Below are 17,624 nucleotides of genomic sequence, written 5' to 3'. Positions count from 1 at the left end.
CATTCCCACCAACAGCAAAACGACCTCCGTTTTGTAAATTTGACTAACCCCTAACTCACTCTACACTGACCCGGGGTCCCTTGGGCAGAGTCACTCCTCCCCCCAATCACTCATCGCACCATGCATTCCCCATTCACTCCATACACACAGACCCGCTGGCCTCACTCACTCAACAAGCACATGCTTCCACTTCACTCACCAACAACTCTTCAACACACACACCACTGAACTCTGCCATCCTTCTATCTGCATCCCCTAACAAACTCGTGCTCCCACGTCGTCCCTTAAACTACAGCACGTTCCTTTTAACTCTACGTAGCTAAGCTACGTCCCCACTACACATTCACTGTCTGTCACTGTCTCCTAACAAATCATTTTATTTCCCATTTCCCATTTTCCCATCCTAAATCTGGCTACAATCCCTCTAACTAATCCATTCCACGGACTCCATGAGGACTTACCCCTGCCCCATGAAGTCGGTCTAACTAAGCTAACCCTTCCCCCTAACTAGTTTCCATCCTGTGCCCAGGCTAGGGGGGTCTTTCACCCCTTGCCCAGGAATCCTGTACACCCGAAAGTGAGCCTTGCTTTTTTTTTTTTTTCCCATGCGCAGCACCTGCGCGGCAACTCAGAGCTCGCGCACTTTACACCTACCCGTGACGTCATGCAGCTGCACGTGGTCCTCGTCCCTCCTTGGACGGGACCATCCGGCAGAGATACCCCTCCTGCCGAATTCCAACCCCACGTGCAGCCATGACGTCACCGTGCGCATAAAAAAAAAACACAAGCCACACGTCTCGAGGGGTTCCCCACGCGAACACATGTGCTTTGCCCGTTGGAGCTTTACACACACGATCGCGTGGAGAACCCGTCCGGTCCAAATCCGTTTACCTGCCTAAACTTTGTCCGTCCGCCGGATCGGCAAATCCACCGCGTGCGTTTCCGGACCGGGACTTCACTCTCGCAAGCGAGCACGTGGTGGTCTCGTGCGTTGCACAGCACGAACCGCGTGCTCACTGCTGGGCGAACCCGGCACGGTCCTCGAAACAACTACAGCCGCTACTCGGCTTTCTTTCTTCTGTCGCCTTCGTGGTCGCCATTCGACCCACGCACACCTGCGTGTTACGACGCACACAGTCCACTCAATCACATTCACACGGGGAGACGCGGCTGCGTGCTCCCGCATGCCAACCGACATCTCCCTCTCATACCGCTCTCTCACACACACGGTCTCCCTGGCACACAGCGACCTTGCACACGGCCGTTCACTCACGCATGCCTCACTACTCACACAAACCATACTACTCACACGTGGTGCTCTATTCACTCGCGCGGGGGCACTCACCCGCGGTGCCTCACCCACACACGCGAGGGCACTCAACCGCTGTGCCTCATCCACACTTCGTGCCTCATCCACACACGCGGGGGCACTCACCCGCGGTACCTCACTCATACACACGGCGACACTCACACACGCGGTCTCTTCCACACAACGTCCCTCACTCATACACGCGGGGGCACTCAACCGGTGCCTCCATCACACACCGTGCCTCACTCATACACGCGGGGGCACTTAACCACGGTGCCTCATCCACACACGCGGGGGCACTCACCCGCGGTTCCTCACTCATACTGGCCGTTTCACTCACACACACGGCCTCTTCCACACACGGTTCCTCATCCACACACGGTGCATCATCGAAAGACGGGGTGCGGGGAAGCAAGCAATCCAGCACCATGGCCACCACACCACTCACACAAGGGGTCGCATCGACAGGCGGGGACGCACTCACGCCTTGCACCACACACACAGGGACAACTACACTGGGGATTCGTGTCCCCACAAGGGTCTCCGGGGCCTCTATACCCCCCAAGCTCTCCGTGCACCCGTCCACAGCACTCGTCCCCTCAACCTCGCAAAACACGACCGAACTCACCTGGTCGTGACTCGCCTCAAGGGGGCATACTCCCTCCCCTCGTTCCTGGAGGAGGCCATCCAGGTGCTCGCACTGGGTCTCTACCCAGTCCGCCAGCTCACCCCCATTGTCCTCCACTACCTCCGTGTGTGTCCGAGCGTCACTTACCCCCGTCTTCCTCGTGTAGTCTCTCCTCTATGGTTCCCTTCCCGGCTACCGTCACTGCCAACTCTTCACCCTTTACCTCCCTTGTCTCCACTATTATTATTTCCTTTGTCACGGCTTTCATGCCCGCCTGCAGGCTTCGGCCCATGTTCTGCGTCTCACCCCGGAACTTTTTCATTTCTTCCTTCATGTGCTGTGTATTCGCATCCATCGTCGTTTTCACTTCATTTGTATTTGTATCCATCTTTTCGTTCATGCCTTTCATTTCGTTTTTCATATTCGCTTCCATCTTTGTTTTTACTTCGTCCATTTGCTTGTTCATGTTCGCAATAATCTTCGCTGTCGTTTCCGCATACATTTTTGCCAGCATGGTGTATAGCTGGGTCATGTCGGGTGCGCTTGGGTGAGCCGTTTCGGCAAGGGGTCGGGAAGGGTTTTGGTGGAGAGGGGGGAGGTGTCATACACCGCGGCCGCTGCCGCACCACCTCAGGTTCTGGGTTCAGTTGGGCGAGTCCGTGTTCCTGCACAATCAACATTTCCTGCTCGGGGATTCCATCTGAGCCATGGATTCTACATTCTACATCCATTTCTAATACCCCCGGCTCCCGCTCGCCTTGAGACGCCATCTTGCTTCTCGTGAAGGGTTAATTTGCTCGCTCGTAATTTGGAGGGAATCGGAGGTCGCTTCTCTCACCCCTGGACCGACTCCCGTGAGTTTCGCTGGAGGCAGGAGAGCCTGTTGTCCCGCTCTCCAGTACCAGTGCCGCGAGAGGTGATGGAATTTGTATCCCACTCCTGACACCAGTGTTGCGGTTTTCGCGCCCGCCGGCGTGCGCCGGCCCCGTACCTCGAATCGCGGCACGGCGCCCACCGGACGGACAATCCAGTCGTGACCCTCTCGGACTAACGCCGGGAACCAGTCGCGGGTGGACCTTTCGGTCTCACCGCGATCGAGCCAATCAGCCCCCGCGTGGGATAGGGTTGCTCGCCAAATTCGAACTACCTAGTACCCACGCGGAGGTAGACCGGGCGATCGCACCTCGCCGCAGGTCGACTTCGGACACGGGCCACTTAGCGACCCGTTCCGTACTATCAGAATAACCGGCGGTGTTATCGTCGACTCGACGGTTCGATTAATTATCGGGCGTATTCAGCCCACTACCACCAGCCCTTTCGTGAAGCAAGATGAGGGTTCAATGGGGGAAAAGACGAAGCGAAGCGGGAGAACAGTTCAACAATAAAGCACATTTATTCTCGGCACACGGGAAGCACACAAATACAATTCCACCAAATGCACACAAAAAGAAAACACAATTCCATTTACACAAAAGCAAATATAAAAGTGAAAACACAGTGCAGAGCTAATACCGACTACCGAGCACACGGCAACACTTATACAATTCTACTTCACAGGACGGCGCCGACAACACATACCCAAAACCAAGGAAAAGAAATCCCCCAAGAATGGGGCAGGCCTGAGGCCGAGACCGGGTCGGGCCTACCCGTCTGGTGATGAGACGCGGGCGCGATGGCCCCGCAACCCGCGGGCCTCGTGGACAGTGCCTGGCAGGGGTGGGAACGGGGCCCCCTTGGTCGCACTATCTCAGCGCGGGGGGGGAAACAGGAGGGTTGCTGATGCTCGGGGGTATAGAGGATCTTTATTATGTGCGACGAGCGTCTCCACCTCGGCCAGGTCGCGCTGTCGGCCTCCCTCGGGTGCAGCTTCCTGCACGACGCGAGCACCCCTCGTCTGGTGTCGCCGCCTTTCCACAGCTCCGTCCCTCCGTTCCGACTCCAACGCACACGACGAGCAGCTCCACCGCCCGCGAAGTCTTGACCCTCTGCTTCTGACTCTCCTCTTCTCTTCTTGACTCTCCGACCCTCTCTGACTGACGAACACCGTCCTTTTATCCCCCCGTAACTTCGCCTTTGACCCCCTCCCTTTGACCTTTCACCTCGCTCCCCATTGGCCCGAGAAAAAGTGGGCGTGAAGGCTTTTTGATCCACAAATTTGCATATATCGATCGTTCTGGAGGCGGGGCCAAATCGCCCCTCGCTCACCGATTGGACGGCAAAAAAGTGGGCGTGTGTCGTTTTTGATCCGTTTTTGAAGCAGAAAATCCGTGGTTTTGTACACGCTGTTCAACGTGCGCCCTACACGAGTCCAGCATCGGTGCCCATGAGTGGCGCGAGATGACGGTGATGCGATGGTGGCGAGTTGTGACGGTAAAGGTCGTGGCGGTTGTGGTGAAGCGGTGGTTGTGGTCGGTGGTTGATGTTGTGGTTGTGATCATGGCGGTTGGTCCAAAATAAAGATAGTAAAAGAAAAACGGTTATCCTGAAGCCCCTCAGTCTGCCTAACTTAGATGTATTCCCACAAGACCACGGGTGTGGGCCTAACTACACATGCACTTACCGAGATACCTCACCTAAGGGACCTGAATGGTGGTTTGCGAATCTGGTAACCACAACAATATATATATATATATATATATATATATATATATATATATATATATATATATATATATATATATATATATATATATATATATATATATATATATATATATAGTTTATGCAAGTGTCTTTTCCAACTATATAATTGAACAATACTTCAAAGAAATTTGTGTGCTCACAATGGAATCCAATATTTATTCAGAACGTTTGGTTTAAAGGAATTTTTAATTTGTGAAGTGAAGTGTATTTGATGCTTTCAAGTTTAAAAATGAATGACATAAGTCGGTCAAGGCAGGTTCTCCCCACTCTCAAGTCACGTCATTCAAGTCAATCCTCCCAAGTCAATCAAGTCATGGTATAAGTAAGTCACTCCACATCCTCTCCCACCCCTCACCCCTACCTCCCCCTCTCACCTGTGCAGTGTGCGTGATGAGGGGAGAGATGAGAGGTAAAGGGGGAGAGAGTGTGAGAGGCGGACTGAGTGGGAGGAGGTGGGGGAGAGTTGTGGGGGAGAAGTGCATGGACATGTGTTCACAGATTATGTGAAGGAAATAAATTGTGTAGATTACATCATTTCTGGATCTGACAAATTGCCAGTAGCAATTTTGTAAAACTCAACATGCAGCATCCAACTCAAGATGTCCATATGTCATACATGTCTATGCCCATGAATTTCCCACTAGTCTACATCGGAGTGTCTGTTTGTGTGTGTCTGTCTGTCTGACTGTTCCCGAACTACTCCATCAGTTTTGGGGCTAGCCCCGCCAAACTTTCTATGGAACCTTTTAGGGTACTATTGGGTGTCAGAATGTGTGTGGGAGGTTTCATAAATATTTCTCAATACAATTATGATTTTGAGTTTCCACCTGTACGAAGCTTCTCTCTCTCTCTCTCTCTCTCTCTCTCTCTCTCTCTCTCTCTCTCTCTCTCTCTCTCTCTCTCTCTCTCTCTCTCTCTCTCTCTCTCTCTCTCTCTCTCTCTCTCTCTCTCTCTCTCTCTCTCTCTCTCTCTCTCTCTCTCTCTCTCTCTCTCTCTCTCTCTCTCTCTCTCTCTCTCTCTCTCTCTCTCTCTCTCTCTCTCTCTCTCTCTCTCTCTCTCTCTCTCTCTCTCTCTCTCTCTCTCTCTCTCTCTCTCTCTCTCTCTCTCTCCCCCCCCTCCCCACATATGAACTCATTCACGGGTTCGGCATTAGCAGTTTCGCCATTTACCACATGTGGAAACATTTGCTGGTTCGGTAATATCTCAAAACAATTGAGATTATGCGTTTCCACCCAAACGACGCTGATCTTTCTCCAAAAGATGGAAAAAAAAGATGAGGGACCCAGTCTAACAAGAAGTTTTGCAGTGAATTCAATTGTCCACGTGTGGACACGTTAGGGGGTTCGGCATTCACCGTTTCTGCATTGTCTGTATCCCTGTATAGACTTTTCCAACAACATCATGCCACGTTCACTTGAGACTTTTTGCTATTTTTATGGAATTACCCATTTCCTTCACCATGGCACATAAGAGCCAATCCCTCCTCCCCAGCCATCACCATCATGATCATCATTGTTATCAGCCTCATCATCATCGTTAAAGGTACATTGATTTTACACAGTACTATTCCAATATTTTTGGTGCCAGCCGTACGAAATTTTCTGTGCAGCTTTTGGGCTCCCAGCACGTGTCCTAAAATGGGTGAGAGTTTTCATAAAATTTCTCAAAACATTTTTTTGAGACTTTGGGCTCCCACCCACACAAAAACAAACAAAATGGCAAAATTCGACTATAAAATGCTATGGTGAGAATGTAAGCTGCTAACTTTACATTTTTCAGGTTAAGCAATTCAATGGTGATATCATTCAAATTAAACGGATCTGTTAGTTGATATGATGTCATTTTGATTTCACCGTCTCTTAATTGTTTTATAGATCTCAAAAACATCTTGAAACGTCTTAAAAACACACATAAACTGTAGAATTTCAATTTGGAAGTGCCATAATTGTATTTTGGCTGTCATTATCCTGTGCACGAAGTGAAAAGCAGGGTTAAGCAATTGATCTGTCTGTATGTCCATCGACAAACGTCAGTTTGTGATTGAGGATTAACTTAATTTAAATTGAATGTTATATTTTGAACACAAATCGGAACATGAATCAGAAATCAAACATGTAGTTTAGCAGCACTTTGTCCCTGAATTTGTTGCGCATGTGCAGAGGAGTGAGATAATTCTGTTTAACTCTGTCTGCCTCGGGCAGCCAAATAAAATTGAAAATCATTCCAAACAGTAAACTTACTGTTTTTAAGGATGTCATAAAGGACACACACAACAGGCACAAATAACTAATGCAACGTGCTAAATTAGGTAAGGTAAAAGATATTGCATTTGCGGTGATGAACTTTCAAAATTTTTTTCTACGACCTTTAAAATCTCTATTTTATTTCAATTGAATTATATACTTGAACAATGTAGAACACAAATCGCCTTTACAGCACTTCCAAAATCGTGCCCTTTCGCATTACTTGAACATGTTAAATAGTGTGGTGGAAAAGATTGAAATAGTTGTATTATCTGCTTCACTGTAACTCATATTGGAGGTGCTGATGTCATAATGTCTTAATTACCATTAAATCTACTTATGACATGCTCTGATATGTCATCATGACAAAATATGTTCAAAATGGCTGCTGGTTTTCTTTAAAAATGTACAAATCTGTTTCTCCATTGCATAATGAATGATTTATGTGGTTAATAATATGTTTTGCTAAGGAATTCAACAGTTATGTTATTGTTACTCTCAGACATACATATTTTATCATTTTTTATACATTTTAAATGTTTGTAAACAGTCGGTTATGTTGCGATGGTAACTTTTTGAGAAAAAATATAATAATGTCGTTTTGTATCCTTTTTCTTGAATTTTGTCGATGAAATGTATATTGTTTTCCATTCATTATGTAAAACATGTGTTTTGATCATATTGAATATTTGATATCAACATTTAATTCCTTGATCTTAAGAACATAAACTAAAGTTACTTAAAATCTCACCATAGCATATTATAATATAATAAAACAATTCTGTTTGTTTTATAAGATAATTATCAGATGATTACATAATTACAACCTCATACAAGACCCTTGCAGTCATCCTTTTCTTTTTTTGGATCATGGCGTTTTTTTTGAAAAATATGTAAGTTAAAATTTTAAAAAACGTTTTAAAAAAAAATGTGGTGCTCTGGTGAAAAGGAAATTGTGCTTTTGTCTGCCATGTAATGACCCCATCATGATGAAGCCACTTCACTATCCGCTCTTCCATGGCCCTCAGTTTCTGTAATAAATAATAAAATGTCAATTGTCCTCTCTTTGGTTGCTGCGACAAAATTGTCATGGTAACCACATAAATACAGGATAGTGGAGTCATTGAAATCATATTTCGTCCACACCAAAGCTAAGAACTATACAAAATAGCACATCAAACCACAGTAAGATCCAAGACTGATAAATGCTTGTGAAGGGCAAAAGGTGTCCTGAAAATTTAAACACACAAGAGCATTACCACATGTGCAAGCAAAAAGGGGACATCTGGCCACAATCCATGAAGAATAACAATGTAATAGTTATTGCATTTTTTTTTTAATGAAGACATCGAGGTTGAATTAAGGTGCTGTATAATCATATGCTGTTTTCCCCTGTAAAAGGGAGCTTCCCCTTCAATTTCCTTTTAACAACCGGAGAAATAATAACACCTATTTGGTCCATATCCACAAATGGCTCCTCACAAAGGATTGATGCAATGATGCGGAGATGCGTGCGGAGCGGAGCGGAGCACAAATAGATTTTAAAGAGTTCTTTCATCCTTCACGCGCTGATCAGTTTCATGAGGGCAAATTAAAAATATTCATGTGAAAGAGAAATATACGAATTTCCAAAATCCTCGCCGTGCTGCGGCTGCGTGGGTAAATGACAGGAATGCAATGGAAGTAAGAAAAAGATGGATGGGTTGTTGAGAAAAACATTTGCTGGGGAAGCACAACATTAATTTCCATTCGGGCATTGGGAAATTAAATGTTTTGCATCCTGATGTTCATATTTTATCAAAACTATCGGTATTGCAATGAAACTGGAGGATTGTGGCCATTAAACCAATTTGTGCAGTTAATCAAGTTCTCCCACAGCCCACTGCCTTGTGGAAAATCCTTACCTTTTAACCCACACAGTGGTGGCGGTGCGCAGAGATTGACTGTCACAACTACTTAGTAGTGTTGTGCAATTTAGGATGTCTCTTCAGGCAAAATTGGGTGCGCTTTCATGCTCTGGGCTATTAACGAGAGTTTCTCGAGAATGGAACGTTGAAAGAACAGAGGCTGCTTGCTCAGATTTCAGAGGTTTTGCCTTCTCTGCCAAAATTTGGCGAACAATTGCTGGATATTCAGTTACAGGTAACCCAGTGGACCGAGTCTGGATATACACCTGGCCAGCAGCACCAGCACTTAGCCAAATTTGGTTTGGAATTATTGGCTACCTGAGAAAGGACTGAGTTGTGAGTGTGTGTGTGTGTGTGTGTGTGTGTGTGTGTGTGTGTGTGTGTGTGTGTGTGTGTGTGTGTGTGTGTGTGTTTCTCTAGCTCTCTCTGCCTCCTTCATTCCAATTTTTTGTCCATGTAGTGCCTGTTATTCTCTATTCAAAATCTAACAACCCTTTTTGCTCCCTTCCATGCCAACACATGTGATCGCACATAGAACGAATGAAGTTCCAAGGAATCAACACAAACATGTTTCAGATCAGATTTTTGTGATTCAAAGTCTTTGAGCAGACAAGGAAAACACAATGAACTTTGTCTGTGAAAGGAAATCCACGTTTTATCCATCTGTATTTCTGGAGGGAATGTATTTTAATCACCAGGAAAAGTCACCACTCGCTTTGATTGACTGACTGTCTTTTGCCACTACATTTTTCAAATGTGAATCAGGTTCATAATTTTAAGGCAAAATATGCTGTATGGGGTAAGTACAGGGCGAGGAGGGCCATGAGTGTGAAGTTGGAGAATACGTAATCTGTGTCCTCTCTGCTCAGTGTTTGGTGGTTCTTGGAGGTGGTGATGGAATGGAGTATGTGTTGATACTGGTTTCACAAACCGCTCTTCACAGTGAAGGTTGAAACATCATCGAACTGCGTGATTATGAAAAATGAGCATTTTTTAATTTCTCACATAAATGAGAAACATTAACCGAAGAAGACGAAATGACTGAAACAGAACTATTTCATTTATCCAACCATGTTGACGACGTTTCAACTTTCATCAGCTGTTTTCATTTCAGACCAAAAATCAATGCATTGATACCAGGAAGATTCTTCTTCTTATTATTATGGATTATTATAATATATAATATTATAATAATAATCTTATTAAATAAGATCATAATTACAAAACACTGACATATTCCAGTTTTGATGAATAAACCGGGTGCGCGAAGATGGAGAACTAGTCTTGCTCATGAAGTTGTGTCAATTTGATAGGATCGTCAAACGCGCATCTCAGAGGGATTGTATTGGCCCTGGAGTGGTATCATCTGGACTACAATTTCCAATTGGACGACAAAAGCACACTCTGTGGTGTCATGGTTAGAGAGTATCCGCTCTGGCTGAGTACGGAAGGTCGATGGTTCATGGGACGAGGAATCATTTTTACATGTATGTCATTTCAGCCTCATCAACAAGATGGCAATAAAGATACTGCTGCAAAATAAATCCAAGATACAGGCATCCGACTCTAGTCGGTGTCAAATCACTAAAGCATAAAATGGGGGAGAATATCAAATTAGTTTCAGTATGCATTTTATATTTAGCATTAAATCATGAAACTGACATTTGGCACATAATTTGAGTCATATTTTGTCTTGGGAGGGATGAGTTGCTGAATCGAGTGTGTTTAGTTATGCCCTTCATCCTCGGTTTCAGTTTCTTCCTCCGAGTCTGTATCTGTATCATCTGTGTTTGGTTCTCGTACTTCTGTTTGTGCAGCTATACCTGTGAGATTCTTTGGAAGAGCCCGCTTGGTGAAGCGAATTGAGACACATGCCCCATCCTTAATAGCCCATCCATGGTTAAGTAGTGATGGCAGAGCATGAAGGTTGTGCTAGTTGAGTAGGATGAAGACCTGGAAGTTCACCCACGTTACTTTCAGATCGTGAGTCTTGATCCAGGGGGATCCTATGGGTCGACTTCTGTTTAATCTTGCCCCATATTAAAGCACGTGCCTCGCTCAGAGTCTTGCTAGTCTTGTCCAGGTATATGTGTTTTTATGGTGAATGTGGTCATGTCATGTAGAGTCTTTGAAGAAACAGGGAGTGAGGTTTCCTCTCCTGTCAGTAACTGTCTGGCATCTGCTATTTTAAGAGCATCAAAAACTGTCCTTTTCCCATGGTTGAATAATCCAGGTAGGCATCTGCTCCAATAGGTATGTGGAGTGGAACTATTACTCCGGCAACTACTTTGGAACACACATTGCAATCGAGGATGGATGCTTTCCTCTTTATACCCAGCAGGCCCTCCAGATGGTATGCCACATGTGCCGCCAACACGACCGTATCAGTGTCTTCAAGATCAATGACAACTGGATCTTTTACTCTGGACTTTCTGATTTCAGAGTAGATATAGAGAAGTAGTATGTCTGTTTCTATGTGGTGATTGATATTCTTCAATGTGGTCATTTTCTCCATCAGCAGAGAAATCCCAGCAATTGTCTCTGACAGAGTACTCAAATCGAATGGATGGATGTTTGGAGCGCCAGAGTCCTGAACTCACTCAACAGAAACTTCTGCAGCCAAAGTTTGTTTTCTGAATTTCTGAACATCCACTGAAAGTCCTTTGATGCAAGAGGTTTATGCTCTCTCTTCATGTATATGTTATTTTACATGTACATAGTGTGGCTCCAATAAGACATTCATGCTCTCTGTCTTTGATGGTCGTTTCCAAGTCGTAAGGATCATTGACAAACACAACCTCGGATGTTTTGGGATGCCCTTGCTCGAACAAGTGAGAACATCTTTTCTGCATAATCTCCCCAAGTGAAGTCGGTCTCATCCTTTTTCTCTGTCTTCAGCAGATGGGGTGGCAAGTGTCCACCCGAACACCATGCCTACTCAAGACCAGATTCCCAATTTTAGAAATGTGGCTCGAAAATGACTTTCGTCCAAAAATCCTGAGGTCAAGCTGTTCTTCACATCAATGGATAGTCTTTGGTTTCTGAAGTATTTTATCAAAAGCTCTCCGCAAGATATTCGCCAGTTTTCTGGATGGAAAAAGGAAAGCATCACACTTTCTGGTCCAGAATTAAGGGTAGGGAAAGGTAACAGGTCAGTTACTGGGAGACTTCCATTGGAAAGAAGAAGCAACATTTTGGGTGTGAGTACTTCTTCAAAGCAAGAGAGGAAGAGGAAAAGGAAGAGAAGAGCCTGTGATCCCTCTCTCTTCCTTTGAAGAAGGGCTCACACTCAAAACGTCTCTTCACCTTCTTTCCCACAGTGGAAAGTATACCTCTCTCAACATTTGGATTTGCTGTCCTAATTTTCCATAAATGCAGTGACTGGTCCTTTTAAAGACTAGTTTTTTTTTTTTTTACCTCTGCCACCGAAGGTGAAGGAGGTTATGTTTTCACCCCCATTTTGTTTGGTCGAATCCAGTCGAAAATTTTTTTTTTTAAATTTTTGAAATTTGTTCTACCCTTATTATCAGTTTTTCCGTCGATATGTTTGTCTGTCTGTCTGTCTGTCTGTCCCTCTGTTCGGCCCAGTGCTCCGTTAATACAATGGCGATTTCGATGAATCTTGGTGGGTAGGTTCATACCATGACCTAGTAGTGTGCAAATGAGAACCGTTACTATGGACACCACCGTTGCCAAGCAACGGGACTTTGAAATTTTAGAAAAATCATTAAAAAAAATATTTTTTCGACAATCAAAAATCGGGCCCTGAGCGACTGTGGGCAGTACATTCAGCCATATTGTCAAAAATTTCCAGCTGGATCCTATGAAAACTGTCGGAGAAGACAGACTTTGAATGAACCCTGGTCGAAAACAATAAAAAAACGAAGTTTGTTATATCTCAGAGAGTATGAGTCAGATATACATGAAACTGGTATGGTAGGTTCATGATATGTTCTAGTTATGTGTGAGAAAGAACCGTTGCTGTGGACCCCTCCGTTGCCTAGCAACGGCCGAAAAACCTCTAAATGTGGGGGCATTTTAACGAAAAAACAATCTGCAGCATTAATCCTTGAAGCTGGAATCATGAATTTTCTTGTGCTTAATCCTCAGGTCATTCCCCATCGAACGGGCCCATCGTGTCAGGTTATATTGGGTAGTCGACTACCCATGTCCGCCTACCGGCTTGTCTGTTTGTTTATTTGTTTGTTTTTGTGCAGGATATCTCAAAAAGTTGTGGCCGGATCCGGAAGAAATTTTGTGGACAGGTTGGGTGTGTGACAAGGATGAACTGATTAGATTTTGGTGAAGATCCGGATCTGGATCCGGCGACTATAATTTTGAAAGCGATTCTTCACCATTGAGAAAGAGGGCCCAAAACGATATGTAGCACGATATCTCAAAAAGTTGTGGACGGATTCGGACGAAACTTGGTGGACAGGTTAGGTGTGTGACAAGGACAAATTGATACGATTTTGATGAAGGTCCGAATCCGGATCTGGAAACGATAATTATTTAATTTTTTAAAGCAATTCTTTACCATTGAGAGATAGGGCCAAAAAATATCGTCCTGTATAGCATGATATTTCAAAAATGTAATGGGCCCGATATGTTCTCGTGGATCAGGCATGACGTGATGGAGGTATGCGCTCCACCGAGTTCCCTTCTAGTTTGTGTATGTTTATGAGTATGGTGTACCAAAAGAGACTAACATCTAATTATTTCAAGATGTAAGTAAATTGCATGTTCCAGGATATGTTTCAACATTTAAATGATTAAGTAATCAAATATTGATCTAATTTGGTGAACCATACTTATAAACATGCTTGTGTTAACCTGTTATTTAAAATAAATGACACAAAAATTAATATGTGATGTACCGAGTAACTCTTTTAGTTGTACTACCAAAGCTATATGCTTCTTCCTCCCAAATATTTTCCATGATTTGTCATCATGGTAACACTCCCTTTTGCACGTGATGTAATGCATGTTATATCACTGCAATGTGGCACTTCATCATCTCTCCTGCAGTAAATGAGCCACGCGAGACTCAATGTCCCACGGCTACACCACTGTGCTGGATTTGCAACACAAAATACAAAGCAAAACCAACTTGCAGCACCGTCCAGAATCGATGATAAAACTCCCATCTATTGGTGGTTTAAACAATTTGGCTCTTTCATGACCTGCTTGGAATTCTCCATAGATCTGATTTGAGGGAAATACTTGAGTAGAACACATCCTGTCCAGTCCAGATAGAAGTGTTAGCCAGTTATCTGTGTCGTCAGGAACAGTATAGCAAATGTCAGGGATCTCAGGAAACCAGCATGAGCGACTGTGTCAAGTGTTCCCAATAAAGCCTTGACAAAACTATGTACAGGGGTTCATCAGTTAGTCGGAGGCCTGACACGAAGTGGAAGACTGAGATTAAGCATTGATTGATGAAACATTTTCGCTTTCCTTCCCATGGTGAGAGAAGGAGACAGACACACATACACACACACAAACACTGAGACACAGAGACAGAGTCAGACACACACACACACACACACACACACACACACACACACACACACACAGAGACAGAGTCAGACACACACACACACACACACACACACACACACACACACACACACACACACACACACACACACACACACACACACACACACACACACACAGACAGAGACAGAGACAGACACCCACACATGAACAGCAGAGTCCTTTTTCATAACATTTTTGACCTTTTTAACTGAACATGTTATTTCTCTCCATCGATATTTGAACCAGACTTGCTGATCAACTTTACTTGCAAGATAAGGTTTTGATAGAAGCCAAAGACCTAGTATCCGGTGGTTAAAAGAATTTGTTTAAAATTTCAGGGATCATCTCCAAAGTCTGTCACTCCACCTTGATAAAAGACATCGTTTACAATTGACAATCTTTATTTGAGTTATTTTTCTTTCCATAATCTCCACCCTCTTTGAGGCACTTTGTTCAGTGGTTAACCAACTTTTTGATCCAGGCACACAAGCCTTCCTTCTGAAGTGTCCTTTCATGCAGAGGACGTGGCTGGGTTAATCTCTTTAGCCGATGCAAACATTAAACCACGAAGCTCGTCTTTACATTTTTGGGGAAGTGTTACGAAGAACCGCAAAAGTTTATTTGTGGATTTCACATGCGTTTTCGTTCCACATCAGCATATGAATTCAACGGATTCAGATTTTCCTTTTTTTATTTCCTTTCCATGTAAAAATTTTTTTGTGTTTGATTCTTCACGTCATCACGTGTTCAACAGGAGTAATTATGCAACTTTATGAAAGGTGATGTTGAGTTAGCAAGAGTCTTTCAGCCATAAGTGTCAAAATACACTTACAGATAGTGGTGGGGGGGGGGGGGTGAAGGAAACACCAGGGTACACGGGCGGCACAACAGACATACAAAGTATGGGGCTGCCACACTACGTAGAATATGAAACTCTCTTCCCAGCAGTCCTCTCGTCGTGTACATGTAATCGGGCTGCACCTAAAGTCCGGTATTAAGAGCCAGCATGGCCACAAGAGAAGACCTCGGTGACTTTGAATGGGGTGTAATAGTTAGTGCACATTTTGCAGGTGCGTCAGTGACAAAGGCTGCGGAAATTGCTCATGTGTCAAAGACAACCTGGTTCCAAGGTGATGTCAACCTGGGAAAAAATAAGGAAATATATTATTATTGAAGGGTAACAGTGGGCAGAAGTACATACTGGACAAGTGTGATGCATGCCCATTAGTCCGGACTGCGTTGCGAAACAGGAGAGTAATGGTAGACAAACTGTGTGCGTAGTTCAACGTGGGTTGTGAGCATCCTGTATCATCGAAAACGGTTAGAACGGAACTTCACAGGATGGGACACTAAAGCCGGGTAGCCATGCACAAATCTCTCCTGACACCTGGCAATGCTCGTGGTGCGAGAAGCATTGGCAATGGAATGCCGAGCAGTGGAGGAATGTGATATGGTCTGACACGTCGTCCTTTACCATGTTCTCGATGAATGCATCGTCGTTCACCACGATGAGCTCCGTGTGGTGGCAATCCAAGGAGCTCCACAGCCCCGACTGCCTGGTTCCACCGTGAAAGATTCCGCTGGTTCCATAATGGTGTGGAGTGCATTTTCCTGGCATGGCCTGGGTCCACTCATTCATTTAGAAGGCAAGGTTGATGCAACATGCCAGGTTACCATCCTGAGTGATCATCTGCATCTCATGATGTAGCATTTCTTCGCTGCTGGGAGGGGTATCTTTCACCAAGACAAAGCTCCAGTCCACAAGGCACATGTTGGCACCGGGTGGCTTGAGGATCATGAGTATGAATCCACCCATCTTTCAAGGCCATCCCAATCACCGCACCCAAATCCCATAGAGCATTTGTGTGACTGTCGAGACAGAGGCACCTAAGACTGGTTTTCTCCTCTATCAAACAAACGTGAATGGGAAGACTTCTTTGTGGGAGAATGGTACCACATTCCTGCAGAACAGTTCCAGACACTTTTTGACTCCATGCCACTTCGTATCCATGCCGTCCTTGATGTACATCGTGGCTCCACACCCCACGAAGTGACATTCTGTTGGAGTTTCCAGGTTTTTTTTTGTCCGCTGCCTAACCTTTAATAGACAAAACACTTCAAGGCAACATTTTGAGACAAATATTGTCTTGTGTTCATAAACGACTTCTCAGCTTCTCTAATTCGAAATCAACTTGAACCATTTTCAAATTAGAGAACTCAAAATTGTTTTGTTCCTCTTTTCTGCACGGACACTCTACATCAGCAAAACCGACTGCCAACTTGGGGAAAAAAAACATATCTAATTGAAAACACCAAATAAGAGTTTCAACCCAGACTAATCACACGTCCTCCATCTTTACAACCACATAACGACCACTTCCCAACCACTCAGGCCAGACAGCATGCATCCCTTACAAATGCAATACGTCCACCAGGAGCTATTTGAATGGCACACACTTCATTTGATTTCCAGCTCGCAAACCAGTTGCATTCTTTTTCTCGCACTTCTTGTTTGATTTCGTAAGTATATTGATGACTTCCATCATCTGTTTGTGTGTTTGTGTGTTTGTTTGTGTGTGTGTGTGTGTGTGTGTTTGTGTGTTTGTTTGTGTGTGTGTGTGTTTGTGTGTTTGTTTGTTTGTTTGTTTGTTTGTAGACACGATAACTCGAGAACGGAAGAAGCTACCAATGTCAAATTACACCACGTGATTCAGGAGGGTGTTGGCTAGTGTTGATTAGATTTTGGTCAAAATCGGTCAAAGGTCAAGGTCACGGTGAGGTCAAATATTCGATTTTTGATGGTTTGGTACAGATAACTCGAGAACGGAAGAAGCTACCAATGTCAAATTACACCACGTGATTCAGGAGGGTGATGGCTAGCGCTGATTAGATTTTGGTCAAAATCGGTCAAAGGTCAAGGCCACGGTGAGGTCAAATATTCGGTTTTTGATGGTTTGGTACAGATAACTCGAGAACGGAAGAAGCTACCAATGTCAAATTACACCACGTGATTCAGGAGGGTGATGGCTAGTGCTGATTAGATTTTGGTCAAAATCGGTCAAAGGTCAAGGTCACGGTGAGGTCAAATATTCGATTTTTGATGGTTTGGTACAGATAACTCGAGAACGGAAGAAGCTACCAATATCAAATTACACCACGTGATTCAGGAGGGTGGTGGCTAGTGCTGATTAGATTTTGGTCAAAATCGGTCAAAGGTCAAGGTCACGGTGAGGTAAAATATTCGATTTTTGATGGTTTGGTACAGATAACTCGAGAACAGAAGAAGCTACCAATGTCAAATTACACCACGTGATTCAGGAGGGTGATGGCTAGTGCTGATTAGATTTTGGTCA

This window comes from Eptatretus burgeri, chromosome 2 (assembly GCF_056783735.1).
Source record: "Eptatretus burgeri isolate ZD-2024b chromosome 2, Ebu_testis_v1, whole genome shotgun sequence".
Classification (NCBI taxonomy): domain Eukaryota; kingdom Metazoa; phylum Chordata; class Myxini; order Myxiniformes; family Myxinidae; genus Eptatretus; species Eptatretus burgeri.
The sequence above is the reverse complement of the archived record's forward strand: the minus strand, read 5'-3'. Positions refer to the sequence as shown.